This window comes from Lissotriton helveticus, chromosome 6 (genome assembly GCF_964261635.1).
Source record: "Lissotriton helveticus chromosome 6, aLisHel1.1, whole genome shotgun sequence".
Lineage (NCBI taxonomy): Eukaryota > Metazoa > Chordata > Amphibia > Caudata > Salamandridae > Lissotriton > Lissotriton helveticus.
The window spans coordinates 136,562,597-136,580,913 of NC_136067.1; positions in this window are offsets into that span (position 1 = coordinate 136,562,597).

Genomic DNA, 18,317 nt, shown 5'->3' on the forward strand with positions numbered 1-18,317 from the left:
ACTAATCACCATAGGCATAGGTCACGCAGTGAAACATAAACTGACAAGCATAAACCATACTAGGCAAAACAACCTCCTAATCATAAAAACGCAGTTAGAGGTATCACAGGCATAAAGACATTGCACATTACGCATAAATCACATTAGGCAACTATCATTATAAACACAGTAGGCAATCACCTTGCGCAAGAATCACAGAAGTTACTGACCCCAGGCCAACGGGCCTTCTATGGGGCTCAAATGTCCTTTGTCCAAAATGTCAGGGCTGGGCTGCTAGTGCAGCCAACTTCAAAGGTGCGCCAAACCCTCAAGCCTAAACGTGGCAGCTGCCCACTAATTGCTAGGCAGCTGTAGAATCACCCAACATGGGCACTGGCACCTCTGTGGGAGCCCCACTCGGGGGACTCCTGAAGACACTTGGCCCCAACGTTGGAATTGCCTGCGCTCTCGCAGGACAACTCTGAAAATGGCCACCTGGGAAGGAAGGCACGGGCCCCTTTGGGCCCTTTTAACAATAATTAGGCCCTTCGTTGGAGCTACCCACTGCCAGATGGGGCCGCTCAGAAAGCTAAGCACCGGCCGGCTGCCCCTTAGGCAGCCCCTTTCGGGGGCTCTTGAAATGAATGCCCCCAGGTGGAGCACATGGGCTCTCAAACAAATATACCCCAAACGTTGCCGCTGCCCACTGTCCAGCGGGGCAGCGGGACGGAGAAATGAGCACCCGGTCGTGGGGGCGGGCCCCAAAAGTGTGCCCAGACACACCCCCAACACCTCACTCGGAGCCCCACTCACCGGACTGACTACGAGGGCCCTCCGGGACTCTTCGTCGCTGCAGGCGCGGAGCTCTCCCTCTCGGCTCACTTCTGTTGAGCCGCGGTGGGGGCAGGCACCGGCAATGTGCCTCGTGCCCCCCTCCGCTGCCTTTGAGAGGACAGTGCTTTTCTTGCAGAGCCTCCGAGGCTCCAGGGACTTAAGCGGCATGCAGGGCTCTCCTCTGATGCCAGAGCCCCGCCCGCACCTCCAGACGGTAATCGCTTCTCCCTGGGCACCGCCGGGCTCTCCCCTGCTCTCGGGGGGCCCCTGGTGCAGGCGCCGCCTTTGTCCTTGCGGTCTTCCTCGGTCGGAGCCTCCGAGGCTCCAGGTGAATCCTGGTCTGATAAGCAGGCGGTCCGGGGCTCCCCCTTGCTCTTGGGAGCCCCGGGGGGAGACCCTGGCTTCTTCACGGTGGTGCAGGAGCGCAGGGTAGGCTCCCATCTGCTTCCTGCTTCTGGAAGCGCTCCTCCAGACACAGTGCGGCGGGGGATCCAATCCCAGCGCGGCGCTGCTGGTGACGTAGCGGGGTGTCCCCGAGGATCCCGGGCCGGCGATGGTCCTTACTTGTGGCGAAACGAGGGGTAGGCACCCTCAAGATTAAAAATATACAGCGGGGTGGGCACCCGCTGTAATTCAGAGCAAATTCGCGGGGTAGGCACCCGTTGTTAGACACAAGGTCCCTGGTGGGGTGGGCACCTGCTAGCGATACCAAAATGGCACAAAGTCCCTGGCGGGGTGGGCACCCGCTAGGGATATAAAAAATGGCACGAATTCCCTGGCGGGGTGGGCACCCACTAGGGGTATCAAAACAACCGGCAGGCAATGCGTGGTAGGCCCCCACCACGAGAAAACAGATGCAGGGGGAACTCCACGGTGCAGCTACTCGCTTCAGTTGAAAACCGAAGCACTGCTCCTCCTGGCAACCTAACAAAGAGTTCCTTATGAAAGTGGAAATAAAGCGCTTCCCAGGCGCTTCAGGCCAAAGTCTCCAGGGAAAAGTCCTTCAGAATGCAGGGGGGGCAAAACCTAAGCCGTGGAGCCAGCTCACAGGGCCCTCCAGGAGGGAGGAAGTCCCCAGTGGCGGTTCCTCCTGGTGCCCAGCAGCAGCAGCAGACCCCCCTCAAGTCAGGATCAAGAGAACCAAATACATGGGGTCACAGCCCCTTCTTATACACAAATGTCCTTTGTCTCAAGGGTGCAGGGCAAGGGGAAAACCAGATGCAACTGGTTCTGGAGCACTTTGTTGTGCTGAGCCCCTCTCCCTATTCACAAGACAGGCTAGGGACATCATACGCACCACAGGGGGGAGAGCCAGCATTGTGGAGGGAAGGCCAGCCCTATTCAGGTCCATGTGCAACTACTCCATGTACATGCAGATCTCCCCATTCACCACCGGACAGACTCATCCTGACTCCTGGAGCCAGGCACACCAGCCAGCCCCTGTCACTCACAAGCCAGACAGTCAATTCACATTCACTGCACACAGAAATGCCAACTTCTAAAAGTGGCACTTCTACACTAGTCACATTAAATCTGCACACACCGTCGCGCAGCATTTAATCCCACGAGTTCGCACATACCAAACTCGCCCCTACACTCCTCTCACATCAGAAACTACTATGGACATTCATCTCCCCCATGCATTCCTATGGGAGGGCAGGCCAATCTCACCACACGCACTCAGGCTGTGCAAGCATTTTACACTGGGACACAGTGTTAAAGTGTGCAGAAGCCTAAAACTACTAACACCAGGTCACATTTGAAAGCCAAATGTTTAGGGGTGAACCAGCTAAAAGGGCCAAGTCCAACAGTCAAGCGGTGGTTCTAAGCTGCAATTTGATTGGTGGGGCTGCTGGGAGCCTTCCAAGCATATGCAGAGTTTCCTCACCGCCACACTTTTCATGGGGGTGCAACCGTAATGAAAAGTCTGGTGGTGAGGAAAGAAAGGGACCCCATAGGTTTTCCTTTTGCCTCATGCCACATTGATGCACTTAGGGGAGCACAACATAGGCCCCCTGTGTGCATGCACATCAGTTCCTGCATTGAGTAGTCCATGGCATGCAGGTACAGCCTTTGATGTTCCCATTGCGGTGCCTCCATAGGCACCTTCTTGGGGCCACCAAAGAACCACCCGCAAGACAGTAGAAAACTCCTGGTGTTACAACAGTTAAGACCAGGGTTTTTTAGGGAGGGAATCAGGCGCACAGCTCACGATAGTAATTACAGAATGTAAAGGGTGCATGCAGGTAAGGGGAAATGAGACCCTAAACCCCTCAAAGAGTGTGTGTAAAAACACACACCATACGAAAACCAACAAAACCTGTTGCACACCAATGTAGAAAGTACAAAAAGATGTCTCAATGGACATATAAAAGTTCGAGTATCCTTTTCCGTAGACAAAAGAAGACGAAGGGTAGTACGACTCCTCTTTTATTGTTGTGGATAGCCAGCCGACACGTGTTTCGTCGTAAAGCAATACAATACTTTAACGACTCCTCAGGGCTGGGGAGAATACAAAAAGTAGAGGATGGAGTACATAGTACCATTACAATGAATAATACATGTATAAGTGGGTGTCTCAAGTGATGATGCAAACTGAAGGTGAGTATGGTGACAAAATACAGTAACTTTTTCGTGAAAGCACACAACACCGTCCCCGTCCGGTATGGATGACAAAAAGTGTTCATCAAGTGATATGGTGGTAAAAGAGTAAGTGCGTTTATTTGGCCAGAAAAAAAATGGTGTTATCCTGATTTGAAAGAAAATCGGTGTGGCGGCGCTTAGAGATGATGAGGGAGGGGAAAGGGGGGTCCACGGTGTCAGGGACGTGTCTATTCCTAAAGAAGTGCAATATAAGTGCGAAAAAACTTTCAAGCTAGTGAAAAATGGAACAGTTGCTAAGGTAAGGGTCCAAAAAATGTGCGCTTCCTACCTGTAGTAGAGAGGTACAGTGCCACAGGTCTATAGCGTTACCAAAGAGAAGGAAAGAAGGGAAAATAAGATAATGGGTCTAGGAAGTGAGGTATACATCAGAGTCTTGAAAATAAAGGACACATGTAAATATGTCTACAACTAATCCTTAAGTCAGTGGTAAAAAAGACTCACCGCTTAGCCGGTGTTAATTCCGACCCGGCCCCGCTCGAGACCAGGTAAAGTGATTTCCAATCGTAATGAAGGTTACTTCAATCACAGTCTAATTCTCATCAGGTAGGCTGGTGAAGAAAATGATATTATCTATCAGATCTGTGCGCTGGTACTCTTTTATAGAAAATGCGTAAGTCCTGTCTGAAACATGTTACCGTTTCTGCAATAAAAAGAACCAACACCTCACCTTGTAAGTTGAGTGTTAGGTGCTCAAGTTGGCTTATCTGAAGAAGTCTTGTGTGCAGATAGGGAAGCAACTCATGCGGCTGTGGAGTATCTTCAAGCTCAACAGCGGGTATCCTGGAGAAATAGTAACGGTATTTCAGGATTCGGGAATGGAGAATCGAAGGAAAAAGGAGAGCGAGAGTATCAGTTAACCCGCTCTCATTATTATTAAGCGGGCATTTATAAATACATTGTAAAGATCATCCATCATGACTCAGAGTGATCTTAACCAATTGTTTAAGAATTACACACTTAAGTCGGATAATGGCTAGGGTTTACGAAGAGATTCTTGTAATCTTACCCAAGTCGCGGGAGAAAAGCCGGCAGGATGGGTGCTCCTGCACTGCGGTTCCGGGTGCGGACACGTGATGTCTACCCGGAAATGCTTAGTTCCTGATCTCCTGAGAGTGCTGGTTCTCACCCCTGGGGGTCAGGAACTCATCTGTAGCGGCAGGCTCAACAGGAATAGTCAGCCAGCACACGAGAGGGCTAGTAGGTTTCAGAGGACACAGCAAAGATGAACTCTGGATGCATGTAATGATAAATCCAATACTGGAATTAGCATGTATTTATTCAGATAGGTTTTTTATACAAAACACCATAGGTTTTAGTGAAACCTTTATATGGCTAGGTAACTCATATTGACCAGTACCCACTACATATCCTTACATAGCTTCCCTGTTCACTTGCAACATCTAGTTATTTGGCCAAGACATCACAGGGGCATATCTGCTCATGCAGATATGTCCTTACATGTGATTATGCTCCCTGTCTTGGGTTGTATGGCTTGCAGTAGGGCTGTTTTACATATATCAAATGCAGTGACTAGGGCATGGCACACAGAGGTCTATTCCATGCTGTGTCTTCACCATTGTTTGTACCATGTCACGCAGACTCCAATGCAGACTGCATGCAATTTATATAGGGGTCACTTATGGTGTCTTAAGACATGCTGCAGTCCTTAGGCACCCTCTATGGTAGCCCTGCCCTTACCAGGGGGCACCATTTACTAGGGACTTACAAGGGTGCTACAGTGTGTGCACAATTTTATCAGTTTACATTATTTAGGGAAAGAACTTTGACTCTGAGTCCTGGTTAGCATGCTTTTATGGCACTTCCAGTAGAAAACATCAGTATTGGTGAGCAAAAATTGGGGGCGATCATGAAAAAAAGAGGCCCTTTCCTACAGTAGGTAATTAGGAGGTTGTGGGGGTACACAACCTCAGCTAGTAATAATACCCCAGTCACTATTAGGTCTAGTCAAGTCTCGATAAATGAAACCTTGCACAACCCTTAGTTGCTTAGAGAATGAGCAGTCAGGCTTAACTTAGGCAACAGGTATGTGTAAAGCAAAGAAATAATTGAGGCACAGTGGCTGGGCAACGGCGCACACTCCTGTTGGGTCAATAGTTGTCCATATATTTCACAGAATCTTGGTGCTTTAGGAGGAGGGAGAGCCACCCGATCTCCCACTTAACAGAAGAAGAACAGTGTCTTCTCCTTGCACAAATTCTTTGATAGGCTCAAAGCACTCAATAGTATAAGCACTGTTCTTAAGTACAGTCGTTATTGTCCAATGTCTTATTATTCAGACATATTTCTCATTTTTAATCACTTAATAATTTTCATCTGTACAACGCCGAAAGACGACTGACCGACTGGAGTGCTCTACCCTTCAGTCACGATAAGGGGAGTACTAACTTAGTTCTGAGTTCCGAACAATTATGGACCTAATATTAGACTTTGGAGACCTACGGATATTGGAATATATGGTCTAACTATATTAGATATGAGCTTGATGGAGAATATCAATTGCTAAGTGCCCTGATGAAGTCCAGTTTTACTGTTAACCGACAAAACACGTGTCGGCATGGCATAAGGTGTTGTCGAACTAGTGAAGAAATTTATGTACAGATGAAAATTATGAACTGGTTAAAAATGAGAAATAAGTCTGAATAAAAAGACATTGGACAATAACGGCTGTACTTAAGAACAGTGCTAATACTATTGAGTGCTTGGAGCCTATCAAAGAAGGAATGTATAAAGCATTTAATACCACCAAAACAGTAAATAAGTAAAAGACACAACACAATAAAATTCAACACCAACTTATATAAATAGGAAATATTTTTATCTTCAAAACAACACTAAAACAAAAACAATCCAATGTAGGGAACCACAGATAATTTAAATTTGATTAAATCAAAAAATGTGCATTCTAGTGCTAAAAAGCTTGAAGAGACTCTCACGACTTTCTGGTTGCGCTGTGCTGGAAAAAAGTTTTAGGCTGACCGCAATGGAGTTGAATGCTAGGTCCTGGTCAAAAGTTTACCTCCGGACTTAGTCATTTTCTTGCAGCTTTTCTCTTATCAATGGGCTCATCGGCAGGTTCTCGGGCATCTTGTATCCAAAGTTTGAGTTGACACCAGTGGCCTTCTGCAGGGTGATGCCTTGGTGAGCCTCTGGAGGTCTTTATCCAGTCTAAGTTGAATCAGGCGGAGGCGTGCCCTTATAGCTGTCTCTCTAGTTCATTGTAATGCTTCTGCCCAGTCATCTTACTCCAGCATCCCCATGCCTGATTTTCACGCTTCCCTCAGGGGACAGACGCGGTCCGAAAAGTTATTTATGAGCTTCCGGTACTTGAAAGAAATGGCCCTTTCTACCATCGGATCCAAGAGAAGCAGGTTCTCCAAAGGGAATTATTCGGATAACTGTTTCCTGTCCGGCACATGACATCTCAGGGTGTGTCTTAACTGTAGGTACTGAAAGAATTCATTGTCCGCCATTTGAATTCCCCTTTTGAGGTCCTCTAAAGAGATCATTGCCCCATTCCGCCAGATGTCTCCAAGATAATTAATCCCAAAAGTACTCCAGAAATCCTGCGTGCGGCCCACCTCCTACAGCCCATTGCAGGCCCAGAGCAGCGTCTGACCGGTCAGATTTTTGTCCCACCCTAATAATTTTGTGGCCTCACATCATGCTTGCACAACATGTGTGTTGGGAGCTGTCTCTCACAACCCCTCCAATAAAGTGCAGCTGGAAAACCTGTCCCACCCATGGCATGCCGGTCCGCCCGGTACCCCGGCTCAGTTGCAGCTGCAAACACCCAGTTGTTAATATTCATCAATTGGGACACAAGGTAGTGGCATCTAATGCCTGGAACTGCTAATCCACACTCATACACCCCCTGTAGAAGTTTGCGCAGTGCTATGCCCTGACTCCCCCCGCCCAGAGCAGGTGACGGAATTCGCCATCTATCACCGAAAGAAGTTGTTTGAAATCTTATAGAGGGCATTCTGGAGAACATATAATAAGCGGGGGCATCATTTTAGAGAGGACTGCCCGACTCATCAAGGATATCGGAAACTGCTGCCAATGGACAACATCCCCCGGCAATCTCTCCAGTTGCAGGAGAAGATTGAGAGACATGAACTCCCCCTCAGATTTAGTGATGCGAATAACCAGATATGTGAACTCTTCCCTCCGCACCAGCACCTCACATGGGGTAGTTAGGGGTGGGGTGCACTACGGGCAGCGTGAATAGGAAGGACTTATCTACGTTTATCTGGTATTCCTAGTAGCTCCCAAACAGCTGGACTATGTGAAGGAGTGTATGGATCATCTGTCGGGATTTTTGTGCATATAAAAGGATATCATCAGCGTATAGAGAGATCTACTCCTCCCATCCTCCCTCTCTTGCAATGCCGTAGAGAAGTGGATCATGTCGTACCCACACTGCAAGTTGTTCTGATGTCAGTGCAAAGATCATGGGAGGCAGGGAGCAACCCTGACGTGTGCCCCTAAGCAGCAGGAAAGGCTAGGAAACCGACCCGTTAACCCTGACTGTCACCATTGGTTCACAGTATAACAGTCTGTCTCATTCGCCAAATTTCACTTCTACAGTTCCGCGGGTAAACCTTTTGGGCATGCTGCCCTCCCAGATTGTATGTCCCAAATTGGACCTGCTATCTCCTCGACTGTCAAGTTCTTGTTCACCTCTTCCCTATCTTCCTCTATTAGTTCTAGCATGGAGATATCTTTGAGCAGATGGGCACTGTCTTTGCCCGATAGATATCAATTGCTATATAGCCTCAGAATAATCCCCTAAGTCTATGTCCCTCCCGGTGAAGCACTGAGGCTTCTTAGGCATCTGCAATTCCAGTACCCAGTTCCCGTCATCTGTCTCTCCTTTCCAACCACGCAATACATTTGTTAATTTTGTCACCCAGATCATACAGTTTCCTATGCACTGTGATGGCTTGCAGCAGGGGCGAATTGTCTTTGAAGTCTCTCAACTCCTTCTGCCTAAGGCACAGCTTGTGCCCCAGTGAGCAATCCTGATTTCCCTCCCGCTCTAATTGGGCCTCCATACCCATAATTTCATGCTCCAGAGCTTCCCCTTAGGAGCACTGTTCCTTCCTCACACCCCTCTATCACTGGTTGGGCATATCCCCTAATTACCACTTTAAACGCCTTGCACAGTGTAGAGTGTGAGTCTACAGTACCAGCGTTGTCTAAGAAGTATTGTTCCATTTTTTGCTCTGAACCTCGGGTTTTAAGGTGCCATTGAGCATTGTGAGGTAGAAGAACATATTCCTGAGTCGAACCCTGAAGTAACACTTCTACTGGGGAGTGATCAGATATACCCCGTGCCCTGTGTCGCGCTTTTCCGAACTGCCTTGCATGTATACATTGTGCAAAAATATTAGTCCAGGCGGGACCCACTGCTGTATGCCGGCAACAGATGTGTGTATTGTCTGGCTGTAGGGTTGTGTGCTTGCCATTGGTCCGTTTGCCCCATTGCCTCCACAAACACCTGTAGAGGCTCGGGCAGACACCCCAGGAGGAAGCTGTCACCCTGTCCACATTTGGGGACATTGTAGTGTTCATGCCTGTACCCAGTATGAGGATGCCTGAGGGCATGTCAAACTGCACCCTGCTGAGCTCCTCGAAGGTGTCCGCCTCGATTCAGGGAGGGATATATATACAGAAATTTAGCGCCCGACCCTCCCATGTCCCTGCCAGCACCACATACCTATCCAGGGGATCCTGCCATGTGTGGCCTAGTATAAAGGGGACAGAGATCTTAGCCACTTTGGCCACCGCACTACATCCTGATGTGAACCCAGCATGGGTCAGGTGGGTGTAGCCAAGCCTATTTGAGGCCAGATAGTGATTGCCCCTCAAGTGGGTCTCCTGCAGCAGGACTATGTCTAGAGACTGACATTTTAGGTACTGCATATCTATGCTAAAGCCAGGAGTCCCTCCTCCTCCCTAACCTCCTCTCCCCTTTCACCATTCCTCTGTGTCTGAGTGTCAGATGTAATGCACAGAGGTAAATCTAAAGCAATTTCAAGAAACACATAAGTCAAGTAAGAAAACAAAACTACAAAGACATTTCCCCATGTAGAAGTCCGCCACCCTGATACCCTGCACCGTAGGTTTAGAACTATCCACAACCCCAATTGGCAGAGCACCGGTTGCACAATCGTGACTATTACCATAACTCGGGGTAGGTCAGCACTGCCTTCTCAAACCAGTTAGTGACCCCTTACCCCCGTTCCTATCAGATATATGCACTTCATGTCCTCTTACACCACTCAGTGTGAGTCTCTGCACTTAGATAGTTTCTTGGCTGTCCAGTGGTCCAATACAATTCAACCAGACCAACATCCCCGGGAGGCATCTATTTTGTTGGTTCCCGGTCCAGGCTCCCCTTTACCACAGTGTGTTGTCGAAACGGTAGTCTGACCCACAACCTATCTATGTAACCTAGCCGGACTCAGGCGCCAATCATGAGGGCTTGTCTTATACCACTGCTGTGAATTGTCCCTGCGATTCGGCCCTTTGTCGTTCCCCTCATCATCCCCTGTCCTGGTCCAGCCTCCGCTATTTCCTAGTCTCCCTTGCACCTTCCTTCCAGGGTCATTCTACCTCTGGTGTTGTAAAGTACAAGGAGTTTGGCCGGGAATAGCATCATATACCTCCAGTGTGTGCCCTTTTCACTTCTACTAAGCGGGAACAGCTGCATAAAGTCAGGGAAGAATCTGATAAGAGCATTCTTGCATGCCAGGTCCCCTCTGTGCGGTCCCCCTGCAATATAGCGTCACTATATCTGTAGGTGAGGGTCCTGGCTATTATTGTTCCGGGATGCACCAGGCCTCAGCAGTGGTATTGGTGCTCCATGGGCCGTCTCAATGATGAAAAAGTTGGAGAGGCATTTTGGTTTCAGTTTATTAAGAATGGGATCTTCCAATAAGAGGTGCACGCTTGACCCGTCCGCCTCCTCTAGGACCCCAATTACTCGGATGTTTCTCCGGGCCCTGCCCTCCTGGTCCTCTATCTTGGCAGCCACTATCTTGATTTGATGGGTTAATTGTTGCACCTTTTCTTCCAACTTGCGGATTGAAGCTCAGCAATGTTGTTCTCTTCCTACGTGACTTACCCGGATATCTTATCCATATCAGCTCACATAAGGGTCACATCCATGGTGACCCTTTCCAGCTTGGGCTGGAGGGATGATTTTTTTTCTCAGTTATGGCAGCCATTATGGCCCCAGCTATGGCTCATCTGCCTCAGACTCTCTGGGGCTGCTACGCATGTCTCCATCTTGATTGTTTGGGGAGGGAGCGTCCCTTTCAGCCTCATTGTGGACTCCAAATGGAGACCCCCGAACCGCACTTCCTTTGTCGGTGCTGGCTTGCGATCCAGGCTCTCGTCTGCTACACTCAGCGAAGCAACCGAGTCGAGTGTCTCTCACGCCAGGAGGGACCACATGGGTCCTCCTCTCCCTCCTCTCCTGCTAACAGTCAACACTGTTCTTGGGCGATGCCACTCTTTTGGGCCCACACCCCTCTCAGCCCACTGGGGGCAGGGGATAAGGAAAAACCAATGCCGCGCCAGCCTTCCGATGTATAACTGCTACCCTGTCACCCGCCTTCCTCACTCAAATGGCGTGCTCACTTAGTTCCACCAAGGCCCATGCTCCCTTGCCAGCAACACCAGGGCAGCCTTTTAAGTCCCACTCCGCGCTATGGCGGCACCTGCTTCCAAACTACTTGCAGCTTGTCGGCAAGGGAGGTCCGCGTAATTCCAGTATGTGCTGTCTTCTAGGGGGATAGAGAAACGAGCCACTCATGCCCGCCTGTATAATGATCAACTGGCCCCTAAGCTTCACTGGTGCTTGCACTTCTGGGCCTTCTCTCCTAGGCCCTGCCACGTTCCTCTGTGGTTTCACTGAGCCCCGGCCAAACTTCGTCCTCGCATTATCTTCAATGGCCATCACCATATCCTCTCGCCGGCCTTGCGCTGCTGCCCACACTTCCACCGACGTTGGGGTTCACCGCTGCCTTCGGGTAAGCTCCAGCATCTGTGTCATTATTGCAGGTCGGCTCCATCTCTCATTTCTAGTGCCGCATTACTGCACAGCACAGTCTCCCTTCGGGGGAGGGGAACCACTGCTGGGATCCTCCTGTGGCTGCCCATGCCATTTGACCCTCGACATCCGGGTGCCTGGCTCCTAACAGTGGCTGACGGGCTTATAATGTTATGCCAAGGGGATGTCCCCCGTAGGCCTGCCCTATCTTGGCGGTCCTAACAGACCCACCAAGAAAGTCCGGATCTTCTGTGCCACTGTGCTCTCCTGCTGCACTGCCCCCCCATCTGCACACTGCTCCCAGGATTGCAGCAGGTCTTGAGAGACACCCCAAACTGCTCTGTAATGCGGAGTTGGGCGAATATCTATTGGATATTTGAGGGAAGACTAAAGGCCGCTCTTGTGTTAAGCGGCCATCTTGGCTGGTGCCAAGCCACGCCCCTTGTAAGTACTTGTAATTCCAAAGTTGAATTTGGACATAGTTTTATTTTAAAACTAGCCTGCAAGGCAGATCTGGCTTTCAAATGACACCATACACCACACCAATGCACATTTAAGTGCATTAAATCCACTAGGATCTCTAAACCTGTTTTAAACTTTAAAATATTTTTAAACACTTCCCTTGCCTCTAGTGTGTGCTCGCATCTTGCCTCATCACTTTACTTGAGCCTCGCCCCGGTCCACCCTGGCTTTGCCTTTTGTGTGGAGGTCGGGCTCTTCCACTCTCTGCAGCGTAGGCACCAATAGCGTTGCACTTCCTGTTTGGGGTCCGGAGGGCGGGACCAGACTGACGATCTCCTCTATTTTAGATGAGGAGATCACGACCAGGCAGCGGACGCGTGCAGCGGACGTGCACCGCCGGTGCGTCTAAGGCAAGCCCGTCTGTGCCCGTCCGCGACTGGACGTTGCCAGACACCAGGCAAGCTGCTGGTTTTGCTAAAAACAGGCTCACTTATGCCCCAACCAATCTAATCGATATTAGGAAAGCAGTCAGTATTTGTAACCACCCCTTACACCTCCTTCCAGAGGGTCCATTTTACTGCCTGTACTGCGCATTCAACTCCTGGTCATTGTCCCCCCCTTTGCCCTCTTCTATTCCATGTCCCAATAATGTCATCAAACTACTCAGCCTTAACTGTCGCTCGTTAGTGAAACATCATTCTGATATCTACGATTTGCTATCTGAGGAATACCCAGAGGCCCTTTTTCTAACAGAGACCTGACTATCTGCCCATTCTGAGTCCATGCTCGGATTGGCCCTCCCTCGGGGTTTTAGTATTGTTAATTTTAATAGAGACTCTAGAGATGGGGACATTGCCATGATTTTTAAATCTTGCTACACCTGTTCTTTTACTAAACAGACTCTAGCTGGCTGTGAGTGTGCTCGCTTCGGGCTCGCTCTGAACGCCTGCTTTACAATGTCAGGGTTACTTATCTATCACCCACCCAGTTCCTCCAAAGAGTTCAGGTCGTCGCGTGTGGACACTGTTAATATCTTGGCTACAAGAACAGCCAATTTTAGTGTCATCGGCGATCTGAACCTGCACTTTGAAAATCCCCAGGAAACCGAGCAGGGCATTTTTTGGCAGAATTGGGTGCTTGTCAGTTGATGCAATTGGTCCAGGGTCCCACTCACTCTTCATGACATTTGCTGTACCGGGTGTTTTCTAACCTCCCCTCTCTATCAGTCCACACCCCTATTCTGGTTTGCTGGTCAGATCATTATCTTATTTCCATGTCTCTCTCACGGGTCATCCCTCCGCGGATGCAACGTCAGAAGGCTTTTTTCAAACGCCCCTGGATTAAACTCGATCTTGTCCGTTTCCATGGCCTTCTCTCTAGGACTGCTTTCAGCTTGCCAGGCGACCCTGATGTTGCTGATAAAGCACTCTCAGACTAGATCTGCAGCTCTCTTGATGCACTTATCCCGGCAAAGCGGTCAGTCAGCCGTACCTCCAAATCTAAACCATGGTATAACGATGATCTGGCCATTTTGTGTAAAGCCTGCAAAAATCTGGAACGGTCTTGGAGACAGGAGTATGAACCTTCACAGAAGAAGTGTTATCAAGCAGCAATGAAAAGTTACCATAGGGCCATTCACACTGCGTGTGCAGCCTATTTCACCGGGGAAATCAGGAGCAGTGGCAACCCCTCTAAAACTATCTTTTCTATACTGAAAAGTTTAAAACAGCCCACGGTCGGGGTAGTGTCCCCTATTTCCTCTAACGTGCAGTGCGAGACTCTGTCTACATTCTTTGTTGAAAAAGTGGAGAACATTTACCTGTCCGTTACTCACATTGTCACATGTTCCGTCATTGTGACAGGTTCACTCCTGCCCATACACTGGATTAATTCCCGCTAGTCGCCTTGGAGGAGCTATGGTAAGTGTGTTCCAAGAACAAATCCTGCTCCCCTTCCGATCCCCTCAAACCTGACCAGTTCATGAGATCATTACCTTTGGTCTTGTCACCTTTGAGACAGGTGATTAATAAATCTGTCTATTGCACTCGTCCCCTACACTTGGAAGCACACAAGGGTGGTTCCTCTGCTTAAGAAACCTACCCTGGATGCTGCCAAATTTGAAAACTATTGCCCCATCTCCCTCCTCCCGTGGTTTGCAAAGATCAATGAGGCCTATGTCAATTCCATTCCATTCTTGTCAGATTTTTTGAAGAAAACAACTCCCTTGACATCTCTCAGACTGGCTTCCGCCCAGGTCACAGTATGGAGTCTGCTCTCCTCGCCTTCATCACGCACCTCAGGCTCGCTTTGGATGAGGGACGTATGCCGGCTCTGATTCTTTTAGACCTCAACGCCGCATTCGATACGGTCTCTCATCAGATCCTGTTATGCAGATTAAAGGAGGAAGCTGTTGTGGGCCCAGCCTTGGCCTGGTTCGCTTGCTTTCTCTCAAACAGGACCTTCCAGGTCATAGCTCCTCCATTTGCCTGAATGTTCAATGCCAACATACAATGGGGCCCACAGGGCTCCGTATTGAGCCCCTTGCTTTTCAATCTTTATGTTTAACCCCTGGTAGTCCTGGCATGGAGCAGAGGGCTCTCCATTGTATCATATGCTGATGATGCACAGCTAGTAGTGGCCCTCTCGGACAACACCGGATGTGCACCATCGAAGTTTCAGGAAGATCTCATGGCTGTTGCCAAGTGGATGACTGACAACTGTCTCAAATTAAATTCCAGCAAGTCAGAGGTCCTGCTGGTGGGAAATCATTAGGAGCTATGGGTGTCGTGCCGGCCTCAGCCAGACCCGCTAGTGCAAGGGGTTCGCCCTTCTCTGCGCGAAGTCCTCAGACCAAATAGAAAGAAGTTGGCACAGAAACTGGAAATAGAAAACGTAACATTTATTACACCTCATGAGGTGGTGCTACGGTTCAAACAGTACCCTTCGGCATTGCAAGAAGTAGCACCACGAGCTAAGAATGCATGGTTTATTTATTCCCGCACAGGGGCTCAAAAGAAGGTGGTACAAAGCACAAGAGCACATTTTATCTACATATAAGGTAATATCGAGAGGCACAATCGATCAGTGGGAGGAGCTAACAGTCTTGAGGGCTTGACAAACACATTCCAATCTAGAGCTAATCACTACCAGATGTGAACCCTAACGGTCAGCGGCAAAGTAGGGGACGCTAATAACAGCCTGTTGCTGGGCAGATTCAAGTACCATGGACAGGAAGATAGGACAAAGCACATGGTCGACAGGAGGCAGCATGTAGCAGACAAAATGGCTGCCATGAATACAAAATGGAGTCCGCTAAATGTCAAGATAACGGCTAGAACTAAGATGTCTTTCGCTAATGCTCAATTTATTTATTTATTTATTAGATTTATACAGCGCAACAGCTACCCGTAGGTTTCCCGGCGCTAGGGAACACACAAGAACTAAGGAACAGAAACAAGGGAGATCAAACAAAATATAAAGAAATTATTCATTAAATAACCAAGTTTTTACATCCTTACGGAATTTGAAATAATGTTGTTTGGTGCGTATGTGAAAGGGGAGCGAGTTCCAGAGTGAGGGGGCTAAGCAAGAAAAAGATTGTCCACCCATTCTGACTCGTTTAATCCTTGGAACTTTAAATTGGTGCTGATTGGAGAATCGAAGTGTGCGGCAAGGGCGATATTGATGAACCAAGGCCTTAAGGTAATGAGGTGCTTTGCCAGAATTAATTTTGTGCATATAGCACAGTGCTTTAGATTTAGCACGATTGTTGATCCGCAGCCAGTGAAGATCATGCAATGAGGCAGAGATTGGAGTTCTGTAGGGAAGTTTACATAGCAGTCGGGCAGCAGAGTTTTGTACAATTTGTAGCCTGTGTAATACTTCTTTGCTTGCACCCAGGTATAACACATTCCCATAATCCAATCTAGCTGATATTAGGGCATGGACTACAGTTTTCTGGGTGGGCAAAGGAAGCATCCATAGAATTTTCCTAAGCCACTTAAGAATGACAAAACAGATGGACGCTACTTTAACTGCTTGTTGCCTCATTGTCAGCTGGTCATCAACAATGAAGCCCAAGTTGCGGGCCGAATGCACTGGACGTGGGAGCGGTCCCAACTGGAAGGGCCAGTGTTGAGAGCCCCAGAGGGACTTGTTGTTACCGAACAAAAGAAGTTCGGTTTTCCCACTGTTTAACTTAAGTTTGTTTGTATGCCTCCAGTCGGCAATTCTTGTTAGCCCTACACCGAGTCCCGATGTATCATGCTTAGTTTTGGCCGATAGTGAGGAGATAATCTGGGTGTCATCGGCATAGGAATATACCGTGAGCCCAGCTTGCTCCGCTATTCTTGCCAGTGGACTTACATAAATATTGAAGAGTAGGGGACTCAGTATGGAGCCCTGCGGGACTCCGTGTTGAGAGACATGGATTTTCGAGCTAGAAGTCGATGAAAAAACCTGAAAGGTTCTTTGTAGTAAGAAGCTCGAAAGCCACTTAAGTGCAGGTCCAGTAATACCATAAGATTGAAGGGTGGTTAATAAGATGGTATGAGAAACAGTGTCGAATGCGGCACTTAAATAAAGAAGAATAAGTGCCACAGTTTCTCCTCTATTTACCTGTAAACAAATGTTTTCCGTAACACCCAGCAGTGTGGATTCCGTGGAGAATCCTGCCCTAAAGCCAGACTGAGAGGTATGCAGGATATCATGAGTTTCCACAAAGCTGGTAAGCTGGTTGTTTATATGCTTCTCCAGGATTTTTGAAAAAATCGGGAGGAGAGAGATGGGACGGAAATTAGATGGTTCCTCGGAATCCAAATTGGCGTTCTTCAGCAAGGGCACAATCATGGCATGTTTCCATGTCGCCGGAACAGTAGCTTCAACTAACGACAAATTCAATATCTCTATAATTAAATTCAGTGAGGACTGATTCAAAGTTTGAAAAACTGACGTAGGACATGGATTATTTGGAGATCCTGTTTTGATGCTACTCAGAATACTACCAAAGGTGGTGGTATCAAGTGGGGTCCATTTATCTAGGCAAATAGTGTCGTCAGTTAGTGTGGAGATCTGAGGAAGGTGTTCATTGAGAATGCATTTGGTTACCGAGATTGTAGAAGGGATAGCAGCTTGCAATCTAATTGTTGTTAAATTACAACATGGGGGAACTGATGATGGCCGGCCATCCTGGGCTGTGCACCTACTTCTTAGCAGGTGGTGAAAGATCTTGAAGTCTGGGTAGACTCGAGTCTTAGCTTTCAGCTCCAAACCAAGAAAGTCACTGGGACCTGCTTTGGCTTGCCTAGGGGGCTCAAACCGCTGCTCAGGTTTTTTGACCCATCACTTAGGCAAACGATCATCCAGGCCTCCATCCTATCAAGACTGGATTATGCCAATGCACTGTACTTAGGGGTTAATAAGAGCGAAACCTTGAGATTTTAGTGAGTTCAAAATGCGGCGGCTAGAACCCTGCTGGGTCTTCCCAGAACCTGCCCCACCTCTATGGCAATCCGTCGGTTGCACTGGCTTCCTATTGTCAAACGACTGGAATTTAAGGTCCTCTGTATTGCATTAAAAATCCTGAAACTTTCCTCTCCGGCCATCTTGACCAATCTGCTGTCACCTTACTACCCTACATGTCATCTTCGCTCTACTGGACAACACCTGGTGACTGTGCCTCGTATGAGGAGGGTAAGGTCAGGCAGACGTTCTTTCCATCTTTTAGGTGCTAAGCCTTGAAATACTCTTCCATGCTCCATTTGTGCCATGGAGAATTACATGATCTTTCGCAGAGCTAATAAAACCCATCTCTTCCCCACCTTTTCTGACTTTCAGCCACTATGCTCTGCTTCAGCGCTGAGACGCCTCTTTGCTGAGGCAGCTGTGCGCTATATAAAACATGTTAACATAACATAACTGATATGCCCTACCATACACCAGGGATTAACAGGTAGGTTGTCCTTGCCAACAGGAATTATACCAATTACAATATACCTTTAGAGGACAGAGCACTGGTCCTGGGCCTGGTTAGCAGAGTCCAGGTCACTTTCAGATTCAGTAACTACCAGCATCAGTCAAAAATGGTGGTGATTAGGGCAAAGAGGATGACCTACCCACACGCATCAATTCTCCAGCGGAAGGACCACACAAGAAGAGGCGGGAAAGCCTATGGAAGCTGATGAATAGGAAAGAAGTTAATAAATATGCCAATTAATCCAACCAATGGTATACAATGGGTGGCCTCTAAACTCATTGTAAGGTAACAAAAGGTCTAGCAAGAGACAGTGCACGCATTGTC